This window comes from Anabrus simplex, chromosome 5 (genome assembly GCF_040414725.1).
Source record: "Anabrus simplex isolate iqAnaSimp1 chromosome 5, ASM4041472v1, whole genome shotgun sequence".
Classification (NCBI taxonomy): Eukaryota; Metazoa; Arthropoda; class Insecta; order Orthoptera; family Tettigoniidae; genus Anabrus; species Anabrus simplex.
This window is the reverse complement of record NC_090269.1, coordinates 248,638,222-248,654,443: the sequence shown is the minus strand read 5'-3', so window position 1 is coordinate 248,654,443 and position 16,222 is coordinate 248,638,222.

The window sequence follows — 16,222 nt, the reverse complement described above, 5'->3', positions numbered from 1 at the left end:
GCAAAACGATTTCTAACTGTTGACTTCACAACGTTCTTTGTAGAAAAGTCCGGCTCCATGGCTAAGTGGTTAGCGTGCTGGCCTTTGGTCACAGGGGTCCCGGGTTCTATTCCCGGCAGGGTCGGGAATTTTAACCATAATTGGTTAATTTCGCTGGCACGGGGGCTGGGTGTATGTGTCGTCTTCATCATCATTTCATCCTCACCATGACGCGCAGGTCGCTTACGGGAGTCAAATCAAAAGACCTGCACCTGGCGAGCCGAACATGTCCTCGGACACTCCCGGCACTAAAAGCCATACGCCATTTCATTTCATTGTAGAAAACGCTGCTCGCAGGCGTATGCTGACCCAAACAAGATAACTAGCAAATTTATTCATGGCCGAAAACATTTGTGGCAGGCTGTTCCACTGTTCAAGTATTATGTTCTCCGGTTTCTGAGAGAATATTCACCATCAACAGCACACTCGATTTTCACCATTGCTTCACCCAGGTGTACGAATTTGTTTACCCATGCAATGCTTTCTTGAACTTCAGTCAAGTCCATTTCTAAATTGTCAATATCTAACCACACGAAAAACTGATAGGCCTAATATCACTCATCTGTGTGATATGAGGTTTTGAAATAGTTCCTCCTAACCTCGAAATTGGGGTATTCTCTTTGCAACTACGAGTATTAGTCTTACAAAGTTGAAAACAATAAATAGTTACTCACGAAGAATAATTACGCGATGCCGGCAACCACACACATGCCAAACTTCACAAATCGACCGATGTAGAACAGCGAATGGCTCGTCCGTCGCGTCTGACGTGTATTTCACTTGGCTTCCGGACCTATCAGTGTTGCACTGTTGCCATAATACACGTCCGAATGGAAGAAGAATTTAGGTATTTCAGTATTTATTGCTTAAACCTGAAACACTATGACGTTAGGATGCACGAGATATGTATAGTCTATAGTACAAGACGTACAGAAAAAATTACGGTAATATGTTCATGCGGTGTGCCACCGAAATCGTGTTCTCGTGTCAGGTAGTGACACGCGTGGCATAGGTTCGCCATCCCTGGCCTAGGTGAACAACATTTCCTCATCAATAGCTCAGTAACGTGTGTTATTGGATTATTAAAAACTAGTACCAAACATTGAATCTTTGTTAGATTTTAAAAAATGAATGTTGCGAAGTTAAATGTGGGTAGTAGTGTTGTACTGTGTGAAGTAGCGAATGTTTTCACAAAAGTCTGTATCACTATACGCGCGTGACTAGGCTCTATTTCCATTGTTTCTCAAGCTCTAAGTGACAGACAGCATGCAACCATTCCCACTTACTAATACATCCGAAACGACAATAGATATTTGCAGATTTTCATAATGAAAAAGCGTACCCTGTTTCCAGTCATTCCACGGGGTCAGGAATGGAATGAATGAAAGAGCCATCTAGTAGCTAGGATAGGAACTGTGCCGGCTGCCGAAGCCTGTCACACTACTCTGGGGCAGTGATTAATGACTGACAGATGAAACGAAATTGGAGAGTCAACTGGAATGAAAGATGACATGGAAAACTGGAGTACCCGGAAAAAAAACCTGTCCCGCTTCCGCTTTGTCCAAACACAAATCTCACATGGAATGGCCGGGATTTAAACCACGGAAGCCAACGGTGAGTGACCGACGCACTGCCACCTGAGCCATGGAAGCTTCGCAGATTGTTATATGGGACTCAATTCTGGAATCATATTGTATATACAGGTTCCTGATGAGCAACGATAAAACACAAAGGATATTGGCATTCCCATCACCTCCCTCACGAACTAACATGATCTCCTGTAACACATCGGCCTGTTTGAACTTGTAATCTGATCTATGTACACAGGGAACGTTTAATTGCGCAAGTGGAATGAAGGGAATGAGGTCCGATCTCCGTTACGTGATAATTGCCGCACTCACCAGCTAAGATGTTGGAGTACGCCTAAGTCATAAGTGGGACGCCAGAGATCAAAGGCTCTGGTTTGACCCCCGCCGCCTATTTGACTATTGAAGTGCAACTAACGCTTAAGTGTCACGCAAAGTGACATGTTAGTGAATTCAACTCAGGCTATGAGTAGAATATGGAAAACGTGAAGATGAAGCGCTGCGCACTGAACATTACTTTAATACTCAAAGTTACTTTTCCTCGTACAAATTTCAATTTACATGTGATAGTTATTGTGTGGAACAGAAATTTTTTTCTCTCTGGGTATATCTGCTGTTGTTGTCCTAGCTGATTATTCCAGGGGCTCCCAATTTTGGAACTCCCCGGTTGAGTAGCTCAGACAGTCGAGTGCTGGTCTTCTGAGAGTGACATTCCCGGATCTCACACTTCCAGTGGTTTGAAACTGTTGCACCCAAAGTGATGTACCGTTATTAGCCGGTGGGTGCTTGTTAAATTGTATTTCAATGTGTCTCTGCACTGTTACAACAATGTTTGTGAAATTTCCGCCACACTAAACGATTGTTCTTCCTTTGAGGTTTCCATTTTGTATCAAACTAAAAATAACAGCACCAGCGCCTATGTTGGTGTATGCACAAACTGTGCAAACATATATGAAACTTACGAACAAACTTATGAATGTCGTCTAGTATTGCATACCGTCGTCGATTATGCATGTGTGTTCAATGAAGAATAAACCAACTTTAATTTTGCACCATAACCCATAACCCTGAATAAGCGACGCTAATTTTAACGCCATCGCTCTTCCTTCTACAGATTTTCTTTCTACCATTTGAAAGGGAGCTCACGACAGATGTACCGCTGCCAGCAAGTGTAGCAGTGTTATTTTTTTCGTGCAAGCAGGACATTTGCAATGCACCATTTCAGCTCAATTCTTGCAAAAGTGAGACATTAAAATATAAGTTCTGTGGCGCACATTGATAACATAAGAATGTGCTAATGAGCTGAATTTTCTTATTGAAAGGATTCTTATTGATTCATTTAATAATAATCATAATAATAATTGTTACGGAGATATCCGTGGTAGTTGGATGTGAAAGAAGGTGCGGGCTGGAATAGATCTCAACTACAGAATTAAAGTTAATATAAAACTTTAACAAAGGTTATATTTTCTTTTCAAAATCAACAATTAACAGAGTATAACAGGTACCAAGTAGCAGATCAACGAATTAACAATTTACAGTTTGTTACAAGATTTGGGCTTCGAGCCCCAAGTCTAATTTCTGAGCTCACAGCTCACAACCACAATTGCTAAAGGGCAGAAAACCCCTAAGTACAAGGAGCACTTGCACCTAATTACAATGTTAAGGAAAAGAGCAGACCAGCTCTCAATTTTACAAGCCTATCAAAGGCTACAACAAACTTCATTTCTATCTGCCCTTAAGGCACACAAGGAAACAGGGGTAATTAATACCCAACCTACGGGGCCTTCGCATGAAGAAAACAAAACAGGTTAAGAAAATGGCCCAAAATACCAAATGAATGGAGGCGATAACTTGCACTCCTACACCAAGTTTTGTCTAAAACCTATGTGGCGCTAGGCCGATCATACAGGGGCTAATCCCAAGCTAGGGAGGTGACACGTATGAGAAAACTTTACTATATTAAAGAAGAGAAGAACGGTTATGAAAACGTAGTCACCTCCTTTTTCAAAAATGAAGGGGAGTTCGAGAGGGTGAAGCAATCTCTATCCCCGCTTTACAGATTTGTAATTTATAGATAGACAGAAAAGAATTTACATTTTAAAAAGGTAGGTTACATACTAAAGGTTTCGAACCCTCTCCGAGAGTTAAACTGCTGAGCTAGCAAGAAATGAAGACGTTAACACGCCATTACCTTGTAGATGAACTGCTGCTTGAAGAAAGAGGCGCTTCCCGCCCCCTGCTACATATTCACACACTAAGAGAGATGTTACTGAAGTGGCCCCGAGACAAGAAAATCAGCAGTTTTTATACCCTCGTGGAGAATTCGAGACCTTTCAAGAATGAGTAGACACAGCCCCTCAATTTTATTGGATCGATAAAAGTTACACATCAACATCGAGAAAGAAAGACACTATTGGTCAGAAATTAATTACAACAATTAGTTATTGGTTAAATTCAAAACAGGCGGAAAGAAAGGGTAACTGTTGCCAACCACAAACCACAGAACAAAATTTAGTAAAAACAAAACTTATGAATGCTAAATTTCTTCAAGAAAGTTCATTCCTTTACACCAGAGTGCGTTATCAAAGTTTTGGTAGAGACATCTGTTAGAGAATGTCCAAACTTCTTGATACGGAGCAAACAAACACAAATCAAAATAGACACAGTTCAGAACACTTCAAAATTACCAAATTTACAGTATTGACATCTTCCGAGAAACCGTTGAGTTAATACAGTTTGTTAAAGTTCAGGCTTCCTCCTGTAGAGAAGTTTCAACTGGAGCAATATTTGAATTCGCGGCATGGAGGTGTACCGCCCGGTACAATAATAATAATAATAATAATAATAATAATAATAATAATAATAATAATAATAATAATAATAATAATAATAATAATAATAATAATAAAGATCTTACGTTTCTCTAACTGCTTATATGACTTTCCGAGACGTGCAGGTGCCGGAATTTTGTCCCACATGAGTCTTTTCATGTAAGAAAATCTACCAAAGCCAGGCTGAGGTATATGATATCTTCCAAATACTATCAAACTTGGCCAGGATGGGATCCACCAACTAGAGATCAGAAAGCCAGCTTTTTATCAGTCTGAGCCAATCATTCCGAATCACTTTAGAAACCTTGGGCAACCACTGGTCTAATGTGAACTTGGGTGAATAGAACTTGTCCGGTATAAACATTTGTGAAATGTAGACAATTATATGACTTATTCCAGGTCTTCCTAACTGTCGAGGGTTCGATTCCTCTGCTGAAAGTCGAAATATTTGGATACAACTACTTCAGCGATGGTAAATGACTCTGAAATTAGCTTAGTCCTCGAAAGAAATGAGCACCAGTGTATTACTCGGAGGACGAAACAGGCTGACAATTTTGATTTCATGGAGAAATACAACTTGACAATCAGTCTTCTTAACTCTTATCTTAGCGGAAGGGAAACTTTGTTTGAGACTTCAAGGGTTGAAGATATCGGTAAGGGAAATAAAAGGACTATGTGTGGTGTGAAAATTAAACATCTCCGGGGACTCTGGAAGTTATACCTCTCACGATCTATTAACTAATTTCATGCGGTTTTCAGAAATGCCACAGTTATACGAGGCTGAGTCAATAAATAAGTCGCAAAACTGAATTGAGGCAAAAATAATCAAAGTAACTTTCCGATATTTATTTCACTTTTCCACATATTTCACCCTGTACATTCACGCACTTATCCCATCTCTTTACAAGTCCTTGAAAGCCAGCAGCAAAGAAGTCCTTTGCTTGCTGTCGCAGCCAACGTGTGACCTCCTAGATTACGGCATCATCTGTATCAAAATGACGGCCACCCAAATGATTCTTAGGGGCCCAAACAGAAGAAAATCATTGGGGGCTAAGTCAGGACTGTACGGTGGATGTTCCAAGCGCTCCCCTTCTCTGATGCTTTTCCCTCCATGGTTAAACTTCTGGATCCAATTGAGCACAGCTTTCAGTGAGAAACAGTTTTCACCATAGACGGGATGCATTTCGCGATGCACTTCTTCTGTGGACAGTCCTTTGGCCCATAAAAACGCTCAACTGCACTCTGTTCTTCTCGTGTACAGTCATGCAACACATGTGCCATCGTGTACTAACAACCTCTGACTGACTGAGTGCCTGCGAGATATCGTACGACAAGCATATATATGCTGCCATCTGCTGCCAAAACTTACGCGCGTAATTTCAAATGGTATAAGGCACTCACGTGTTTGCGACTTATTTATTGACTCACCCTCGTAAATTAAATCGAGATTCTACATCTCAAGAACTATGTTTCCGAAATTGAAATATTTTGCGTGCAATCGTGACTTCCCATCCGGAACTCGTAGGCGTGTCGTAAAGTGTTATTTGGGATACGTGCTAATTGATAGTGTCGAAGGATGGTCATTATCGGCTTCAGAAATAAACCAACTGCAGACCTTTGATCTGTGGCTGTATCGCAGAATATTGAAGATCCCAAGTGGAGACCACGTCAGCAACAAGGGGGTACTTCGTCGTGCGAGACATGTTGTGAAGTACCAGTAGGCAGGAAAGCATCCTACATCTGTCACATCATTTGGAATGACAAAAACAACCTGATGTAACCGACAATAGAAGACAAGATAGAAGGGAAACGTGGACGTAGGCGGGGAAAGTTATGCTGGGCTGAGAATCGCCGACTGAAAGCAAAGTAGGAAAGTTTTCTCTGACAGGCTATTAAGGCCCAGGGAGTAAAGGCTTCCAGTATCCGTAACCTTGGCACTTGCTAGGGCTGAGTGGTTAGCTCTAGGCCCGGTCACCTTTGCCCCCAGGAATTACCCTAGTACTCATTCTTGGTTTAGGCTGAGCGAATCTCAGGACCTTATGCAGCACCGGAAATGAATCTTCTTTCGTATGTATTTTGGCTTCCTGACGGGCAGTCGAACCCATGTCTTTCTGGATGAAACCAGTACGCCCTTCCCGTCTCGGTCAAGCAGCCGACAATGGTTGCATATCCACTATACGACACCTCTGATATCGCAATTGCCCACCTCCGTACCGTAACGGTTAGCACTGTTAGCTGCTGTCCTCGGAGGCCCGGGTGCATGAAAGGAGCTCCACAATCTCTGGATTGAGGACAGGAGTTAACTTTGCTTACATCGCAACTGCAAAATAAGAAGTATTATTCCATGTTGGTCGCCAAAATTATGTGAGGAGACCGCACCAGAAGAAGAAGAATATACGACGCGGTGTGGAATTTCTCATGCTGACATCTTCATTCCTTCTTCCTTCTTTTTTTTTTACAATTGGTTTTATGTCGCACACGCACAGGTAGGTCTTATGACAACGATGGGACAGAAAAAGGCTAGGAGTGGGAAGGACGTGGCCGTGGCATTCATTGAGGACCAGCCTCAGCATTTGTCTGCTGTGAAAATAGGAAAAAACGGAGAACTATCCTCAGGTAAGATCACAGCTGTGCGGCCATAATCGCACGGTCAACTCGCTTTGTTTTTCTTTGTTTCTTCTCATTAAAGAGAAGATGAATACTGAATTATACTTTCTCTTGAAACACACCACCGGATAAGAAATTGAACCCACTGTTTTGGAAACAAACGACCAAAGGTTTCCCGTTGGATCACTGACGTGGGTGAGATTAATCCAAGGACGTGGGCCCTAGGAACTGGGTCGACAAAACCACGCAATCAGTTTGTTTATAGCCCAGCGAAGAGGAGCTACCATTGTGTAGGTAGTATCTGTAAGTGACGGCAGAAGTCAAAGGTCACGTCTCCAGCATTTTAGCTGCTCATTATGTAAGCGGTGAGCACGTGACAAACCATGGAGGGTGGCACGTGGGACAGTGTGGTGGTGCATGTCAATACCCGGACAATGTGCTTCTTTTAATAACACTCCGGAAGTTAAACGACGGAGAATACTCAATGAAAACTGATGAGTAATAATTAGAGACGTGCATTATCGAGATAATTTATGTACGATTCCGCGAGGAAGAATCAACTTGTGCTTTGTATTTTGTGGTTGTTAAAGTAGTTTAATGGAAAATGTTTCACACATTATTTATCTCCCTATCAGTTTAATTTCGATTCAGTCTCTCTTCTTCTCTTCCCGGCCTTTATCACAATTATTGGGATTGGCACTAAATGTGCATTTGGCCCAGTTCTACACCCTGATGCCCTTCCTGACAACCCCTGGCAGGTATGTATTCACTATACCATGTTTGTATAGTGGTTGATAGTTTGATGCATTCTATGTACATTAAAAGATGTTTATTAAGATGATGAACATAAATATCTAGTCCCCGATCAAGACGAATTACCCATACACAGTTAGAATCCACGGCCCGGCCGGGAATCAAACGTGGGGCTCTGTAAACCTAAGATCAATAGGGGGTACGTTGACCGTTCATCCATGGAGCCAGATGTAATTTTGATTCAATAGATTTCCTGATTCTCTAATAATATTCTGAAGAGGTAAAGTTTGACCGAGCGAGTTAATCGTGCGGATAGAGGCACGCAGCTGGGAGCTTGTATTCGGGAGACAGTGGGTTCGAACCACACTGTTGCAGCCCTGAAGACAGATTTCCGTGGTATCCCATTTTCACAGCGGGCACGTGCTGCGGTTGTTCCTTAATTAAGGCAACGACCACTTCCTTCCCAATTGTAACCCTTTCCCGTCCAATTGCCGCCATAAGGCCTATCTGTGTCCGTGCGACGTAAAGCAAATTGTAAAAATAAGAAAATAAAAACGTTTATGAGTTTGTTTACAACTGGAAAGTAATTTATCGAACCAATTAACCTTTTCCTACTTGTTAGCTCTTTCCTAGTTAACTGGGATAGACACTTCGTAAAGATTTGGTCCATTTTTTCAGCCGTAGGGTAAACTTGGCAAATATAGGCACTAAGGTAATGTGGGCAGATTTAAGAAATTTTTCATTTTTCACACAATCGTAGCTAGTAGAAGCATGCGCTCTGCTAGGCTGGTGATCGTGAAGTGTCATGCCTGCTCAGTATGTTAAAGGTTGTCTTCTACTGTGCTAACGGAAGCTGAAAAGAACATGGTTTGAGGTAAGTAGACCAGTCTACTCTTCCAAAATCGAGGCGTTATAATAACTCAGTTAATTTATTTAAGGCACTACACGCAAAATAAGTTTATTTTTCAAGAAATATTACTAGGGGTAGCTTGCAGGGTTAGTGTAGGGTATGTTGTAGCGAGAGGATACGCCCATTAATGCCAACTTCTGAAATGTGGGACTAAGGCAAAAATGGGCAGTGACATTGTAGGTAATATGGGCATCATCAAATTACATTGTATTTACGTGACGGGCTCTGAGATAGACTTATTCTTTTTTATTTCTACGGCAATCTGTACGTTTTCATGTTAATCGATTAATATAGCATGTAGCTATTTCGCAAAAAATAAATAATTGTTCCTTTCTTTCCGGATTATGATGCAAAATGGGAATGAACGAGCGGGTATCCGCCAGAAATGGGATAAAGAGGATATGTCGCGTGTTGTAATAACAGTAAGAAATGGCTATTGTAATCATTTACAAGCATCTAGAACTTATAATGTGCCTAGACAAACTCAAAATTCTTGATAAAAAAGATGAAGGATTTGAATCTGATAAACAAGCCGGCCAGAATATTTAATGCCGACTAGTCAGGACTCCAAATGAACACGAGGGGTGGCCATGTTGTATGTGAAAAAGGAAAAAAATAGTCCAGTTCCAAAACTGAAGAGGACGACTTGTAACCGGGGAAGACGTAAGTGTTCTGCAAGAGAACTTGCAAGTGAAGAAAATCTGGCTTCAGCGCAAAAAAGGGCTAGGCCTATCGCAGGAGTCAGTGGAGGAGGTTTAGCCGCAAAGCGTAAAGCCATACGGAGCAACAAAGTTTCCTGTATTTGTCCTGTGTGTAAGGGGAATTAATATGATGAGAATGAAGGGCAAAAGTGGGCTAAGTGTTGTGGTTCATGTGCTAAGTGGTTCCATAAGGAGTGCGTAGAGATGGAAGGTGATTCTTTCTATTGTGATGAGGGCAGTTAAAAACCTTGTCAGTATTTATGACTCAGAGTGCTCTCATGTGACTGTTTCTGTTAGATTAATCCTTTTACTTTTCATATTACACACAGTTATGGCCAGTTTTATGTTACTTACATTCTCTAATTCAGTTCAAGTGATTCCGAGTTGATAACTTAATAATGGTATTAGTTCTACTTCCTTGGTAACATTTGTTCATGATCAGTGTTTAATTATAATATATATTTACCTTTATTTCATATATGTATGTTCAATACAACCACCTTGTTACAATACAAAATGAATATAACCATATCAGTGGCTCTAATTGTGATTTAATAACTTGTGCCCATATTACCAGAAAATGTGCCCATATTACCTTAAGAGTTTGGCAAATATGGGCAGTTGCAGGGTTTGCTGTGGAGCTGCACAGTATGTCAACCACTATGGGATAGAGGCTAGTTCAAGCTTTATTCGAATGGAAATGGTTGTAAGTTTTCAAGGATTTTTTTTATCAGGAAAATGGAAGTTGTTTTAGTGCTCCTTTTCTTCAGATATACCTTATAGTGCCCATATTTGCCAAGTTTACCCTATGCATTTCCTGATGCCAAAGGATATAATTGTTATTGAGTGGTTCTGTGGTGGTTTGTAACATATCCTGAGATTATTACGTAAATAACACGTGGATGCAAACACAGTAATAGTATATAAGCACATTATGTAATTATGTAATTATTTGACACTATAATATTTTATGTTGGGATTGAGGCACCTTCGTACACATGGGACCCTACCCTTTCTCTATTCGCCATCCCTGATTTTTATCAACAATTGGTGAATAATATAATAATAATAATAATAATAAGAAGAAGAAGAAGAAGAAGAAGAAGAAGAAGAAGAATTCCACAGTCATGAAACAGGATTTTCAGATTAGAACACTAGCAGCAAAGGCAGGCCTCCAGATCTCTTTTGAGAAAACTATTTTAAGTGATATCAAGCTGGCACCCGGAGTACTCACAGTGGAAAAAAACAAAATTATACGAGTCAGAGAAAGAAGCCTTTTACATTACGGACAAACAAAATGAAAGTGGCGTACCATTTAACCAAAGGCATCTACAACGATAGGTCCATATCTTGCAAGGCAATGAGGCATTACTGCAGTGTCATCAGTCCAGAGTTCATTTACGCTTCAGAATGTCTTGCAAAGAACAAAAAAAGCCTGATCGAGAAACTGAAGGCCAAGGAAAGGAAGATTTTGAGAAAGATCTTAGGTCCCGTCAAGGACAATGGGGAGTAGGGAAGACGGCATAACGATGAACTGTACATCCACGTAGAGAAGATTACCGACACCATCTGGAGAAGGAGAATGATCTTTTATGGGCATGTGACAGAAATGCACCAAACAAGACTAAAGCATCATTACCTTCTTTCAGCAGAAGAAAACCAAAGGGACGTGATTCAGTGAGTAGGGCGGAGACCTTGAAGTAGTGGGATTCACACATAAATGGCATCCAGGAGTGTGTCCCACTTAAGGAGAAACTTCAAGCGTTCCCGAGTTTCCAAGACAAGCCAAAATTAAAAACAGGAAGGGTATGGACACACGAGAGGAAAGAACGGCACCGAGAACGCATGCGGAAGTACTGGGCAGACATCAAAGCCAGAAGAAGCCAATTGAAATGACGTGGTCCACAGTGAGCCGATAGGACATTAATGAAATAATAATAATAATAATAATAATAATAATAATAATAATAATAATAATAATAATAATAATAATAATAATAATTATTATTATCATAATAATAATAATAATAATAATAATAATAATAATAATAATAATAATTTGGCGCCATATACGCTGCCTGAGAGTCAGTTTCAATATTCCGGTTTACTCTACCAGGTGACAAAGTGAACCAGATCTCTCTTGGTAGATCTAATGCTGAGTGGTAATTAATTTAGTCGGATAAATTCTAAAAGTGTCAGCAGAGATCATTCACATGTTAGCATCGTACGAGATAGATCTGAAAAAAGTTGTGTAAGCCAGAAAATTGTACGCATGCGACTCATAAAACTTAATAGACTGCATTAATAGTTAGTCCCACTAAACAACAGAGCCCACCAAGTGTACTTGGAATATACATTTTTTCCTAACTGTAACAGTTTTCTACGAACACACGTGATGTATAAATAACTTTCCTATCAAAATGGTAATATGCATGTTCTCCGTAACTCGAATAATTTTCTAGAATATTGAACATTTTATGTGGTAAAGCGGCCTACAAAAGGAGCATTTGGCCCAGGGTGTTCGAACTCCAATGCAGTGTGTGAAAACTGTACGTAGAATACGCGTACCAACACTGTCCGACGCTTTGGCTGAATGGTCAACTCGGTTCAGGGCCTTCCGGTTCAATTTCCGGCCGGAACATGGATTTGAAATGCGTCTGATTAAATCCTGTAACTCGGGGATGTGTGTTCGCGTTCGTCCTAATGCACATCTTCAAATGCACACAACAAATCACATGAAAACCCAAAGCAGAACCACGCAACAGAGAATTCATCCTCCCACATAGGGTTGGAGTCAGGAAAGGCACTCTGCCGTAAAACTTGAATAAATTCATTCAAATTGCTAAACACAGGTATCCGGAAAAATGCCAGAAAGTATATGAACCACGCTCCAATATTTTAAAATCTTGCATTAGGGCGTGTTTAAGGAAACAAAAGGGCTTCTTATGAGGCAGTTTTAGCTCACTTGCATTCAGTTAGTAGGCGGGGAGGAAAGGAAGGTATACAGCTCCTACTTGCTTGCTGAGGGACGCAGAGATTAGCAAAATTGCCAGGTATCGCCGAAGCTCCAGAATTTTCTCAGCTGTCTGCCTGAGGTATTATACGTGTCGCTTCCGCCAGTCTGCGTTCATACTGACCAGCTTCACGTACTGTTCGTATGGAGCGCTGAAGCACTGCCGTTGTCTCACAATAAATCATACACGAACTACTAATGATGGAAATCCAGATCAAACTGAAAGGAATTCCACGCGTGCAAAACTTCGCCAAAAATACTACTTATTTAGAGAAAGCTCCATCGCCGTGATTTGTGAATTATTTAAATGTAAGATGGAGATATTAGTAACTACCGTATTGATGAAACATTAATCATTCTCAAGTCCTAATTACGGTGATGCAATAAATACGGTTACACCATAATACTCATCCTTTTCTTCGTAACAGTTAATATAGCACATGCTAGTAGGAATCGCTCTTTCATTAATCACCTCAAGTCATTACCAATCATAATACAATGTGAAAATTGTCTTTCTGTATAAACTTTGAACTAGCTTTTGTGCAGTTTGTGTAAAGTTCAAGTCAATAAAAGATGTGAGGTATAGCCGATAATATATATCATTAGGGATTTCTTGGGATCTTACCTTTTAATGTGGGATGAAATGTAAGCATGCCTTAAAGAAATCTGTTTCGTGCAATTGTCCCACATTAAAAAAACGAAACAACTACTTGAATAAACTCTTTTGCAACTAAATCTGTATAGTGTTAAACGAAAGTCATAAAGTTCACAACTTAATCCACATTACTTTGTACGGTTACATTTTGTTAACAGTAGAATAACATGAATGGACCCTTTTTCCGACCAGTGTGTATTGTCATAGATATTTCATTAGTAAAATTGAATTATATCAGGATAACAATTGCTTAAACACACCTTTCTTCCCAAAGTAATATTCAACAAATTTTAGGAACGACTGATGTATATGCAAAAGTACACCCCTCGTACTATCGACACAAACATGTCTCATGCTCTCCCTATGTGTTCCGCATGTCGTTGGTACATCGATATAAACTTTCTATTTGAGGTAAAATGAATGAAATTGCGTACGGCGTTTAGCGCCGGGAGTGTCCGAGGACACGTTCGGCTCGCCAGTTGCAGGACATTTGATATGAAGCCACACAAGGAGTTCATCTGGGGATTTAAATTCACAAGCTACAGCTGCTCATTGAGCTAGAGCGCAGCATTCACTCCAAAGATCCTTATACTACTACTCAAAACATTTCTAGTATGATAATTTAGTTGTCTAGAACAGCACTGGTCAGGGCAATGACATCCTCACTCGCCCTGTTGAGCTTTAGTGACCGGGTCAGCTCCCTCTCTGTCAGGCAGTTAGACTCACGAGGCTCTACACTGTTCCAGTACTCAATCCAGAATCCTTGTACTAGCCGGGAATAGAATCCAAGGTAAAAGGTAGGCCCACTATTCCAATACAACGGGGCTAAGAAGTCTATGAAATTTAATTTCATAAAACACCTCATTTTCTGTTTTGTACAAAAGCAAGAAAACCCCGTGGCGCAACAGCCATGAAGGACCATGGCCTATCAAGCGACCGCTGCTCAACCCGAAGGCCTGCAGATTATCAGGTGGTATGTGGTCAGCACGATGAATTATCTCGACCGTTATTCTTGGCCGCCATCTCACCGTCAGATAGCTCTTCAATTGTAATCACGTAGGCTGAGTGCACCTCGAACTAACACACGCATCCAGCTAAAATCCCAGACGTGGCCGGGAATCTAACCCGAGACCTCCGGTAAAACCAGGCACGCTACCCCTACAACGTGGGTCCGGCTTTGTTTCATACAGCAACTTCTTATTACACTGCATGTGGATCACTTAATCTCGGCAGTATTTGTGTAGGGATAATTCACAGTAATACAGTATCACCTTTTCTTTTTCTATTTTTTCTTAACGCGTTTACCCTCCAGGATTGGTTTTTCCCTCGGACTCAGCGAGGGGTTCCACCTCCACAGCCTCAAGGGCAGTGTCCTGAGCGTGAGAATTTGGGTCGGTGTACAACAGGGGAAGAGGACCAGTACCTAGCGGCCTCACCTGCTATGCTGAACAGGGGCCTTGCGGGGGGGAGGGGAGAATTGGAACGGATAGACAAGGAAGAGGGAAGGAAGTGGCCGTGGCCTTCAGTTATATAGTATCCCGTTATTTACCTGGAGAAGAAGTAGGAAACCACTGAAAACGAGGATGGCTGAGGGGGGAATCGAATCCCCCTCTACTCGATTCACCTTCCGAGGCTGAGTGGACCCCCCGTCCCAGTCCTCGTTCAAATTTCGTGTCAGAGCCGGGAATCGGACCCAGGCCTTCGCTGGTGGCAGCTGATCACACTAACCACTACATCACAGAGGCGGCTACGGTAATATCTAGCAGTCGAAAAATACACTGACTGACAGTGACAATGCAACACCAAGGAGTAGTGGTTCGAAAGGGATGAAAGTTGGGGAAAAAACAGAGACGGCACGGAAGAATAATTGATGTTTATTTCAAACCGATATGCAGGTTACACAATGCGCACGGCATCGACTCAGTAGGACGTAGGACCACCGCAAGCGGCGATGCACGCAGAAACATGTCGAGGTACAGAGTCAATAAGAGTGCGGATGGTGTCCTGAGGGATGGTTCTCCATTCTCTGTCAACCATTTGCCACAGTTGGTCGTCCGTACGAGGCTGGGGCAGAGTTTGAAAACGGCGTCCAATGAGATCCCACACGTGTTCGATTGGTGAGAGATCCGGAGAGTACGCTGGCCACGGAAGCATCTGTACACCTCGTAGAGCCTGTTGGGAGATGCGAGCAGTGTGTGGGCGGGCATTATCCTGCTGAAACAGAGCATTGGGCAGCCCCTGAAGGTACGGGAGTGCCACCGGCCGCAGCACATGCTGCACGTAGCGATGGGCATTTAACGTGCCTTGAATACGCACTAGAGGTGACGTGGAATCATACGCAAAAGCGCCCCAAACCATGATGCCGCGTTGTCTAGCGGTAGGGCGCTTGACAGTTACTGCCGGATTTGACCTTTCTCCACGCCGACGCCACACTCGTCTGCGGTGACTATCACTGACAGAACAGAAGCGTGACTCATCGGAGAACACGACGTTCCGCCATTCCCTCATCCAAGTCGCTCTAGCCCGGCACCATGCCAGGGGTGCACGTCTATGCTGTGGAGTCAATGGTAGTCTTCTGAGCGGACGCCGGGAGTGCAGGCCTCCTTCAACCAATCGACGGGAAATTGTTCTGGTCGATATTGGAACAGCCAGGGTGTCTTGCACATGCTGAAGAATGGCGGTTGACGTGGCGTGCGGGGCTGCCACCGCTTGGCGGCGGATGCGCCGATCCTCGCGTGCTGACGTCACTCGGGCTGCGCCTGGACCCCTCGCACGTGCCACATGTCCCTGCGCCAACCATCTTCGCTACAGGCGCTGCACCGTGGACACATCCCTATGGGTATCGGCTGCGATTTGACGAAGCGACCAACCTACCCTTCTCAGCCCGATCACCATACCCCTCGTAAAGTCGTCTGTCTGCTGGAAATGCCTCCGTTGACGGCGGTCTGGCATTCTTAGCTATACACGTGTCCTGTGGCACACGACAACACGTTCTGCAATGACTGTCGGCTGAGAAATCACGGTACGAAGTGGGCCATTCGCCAACGCCGTGTCCCATTTATCGTTCGCTACGTGCGCAGCACAGCGGCGCATTTCACATCATGAGCATACCTCAGTGACGTCA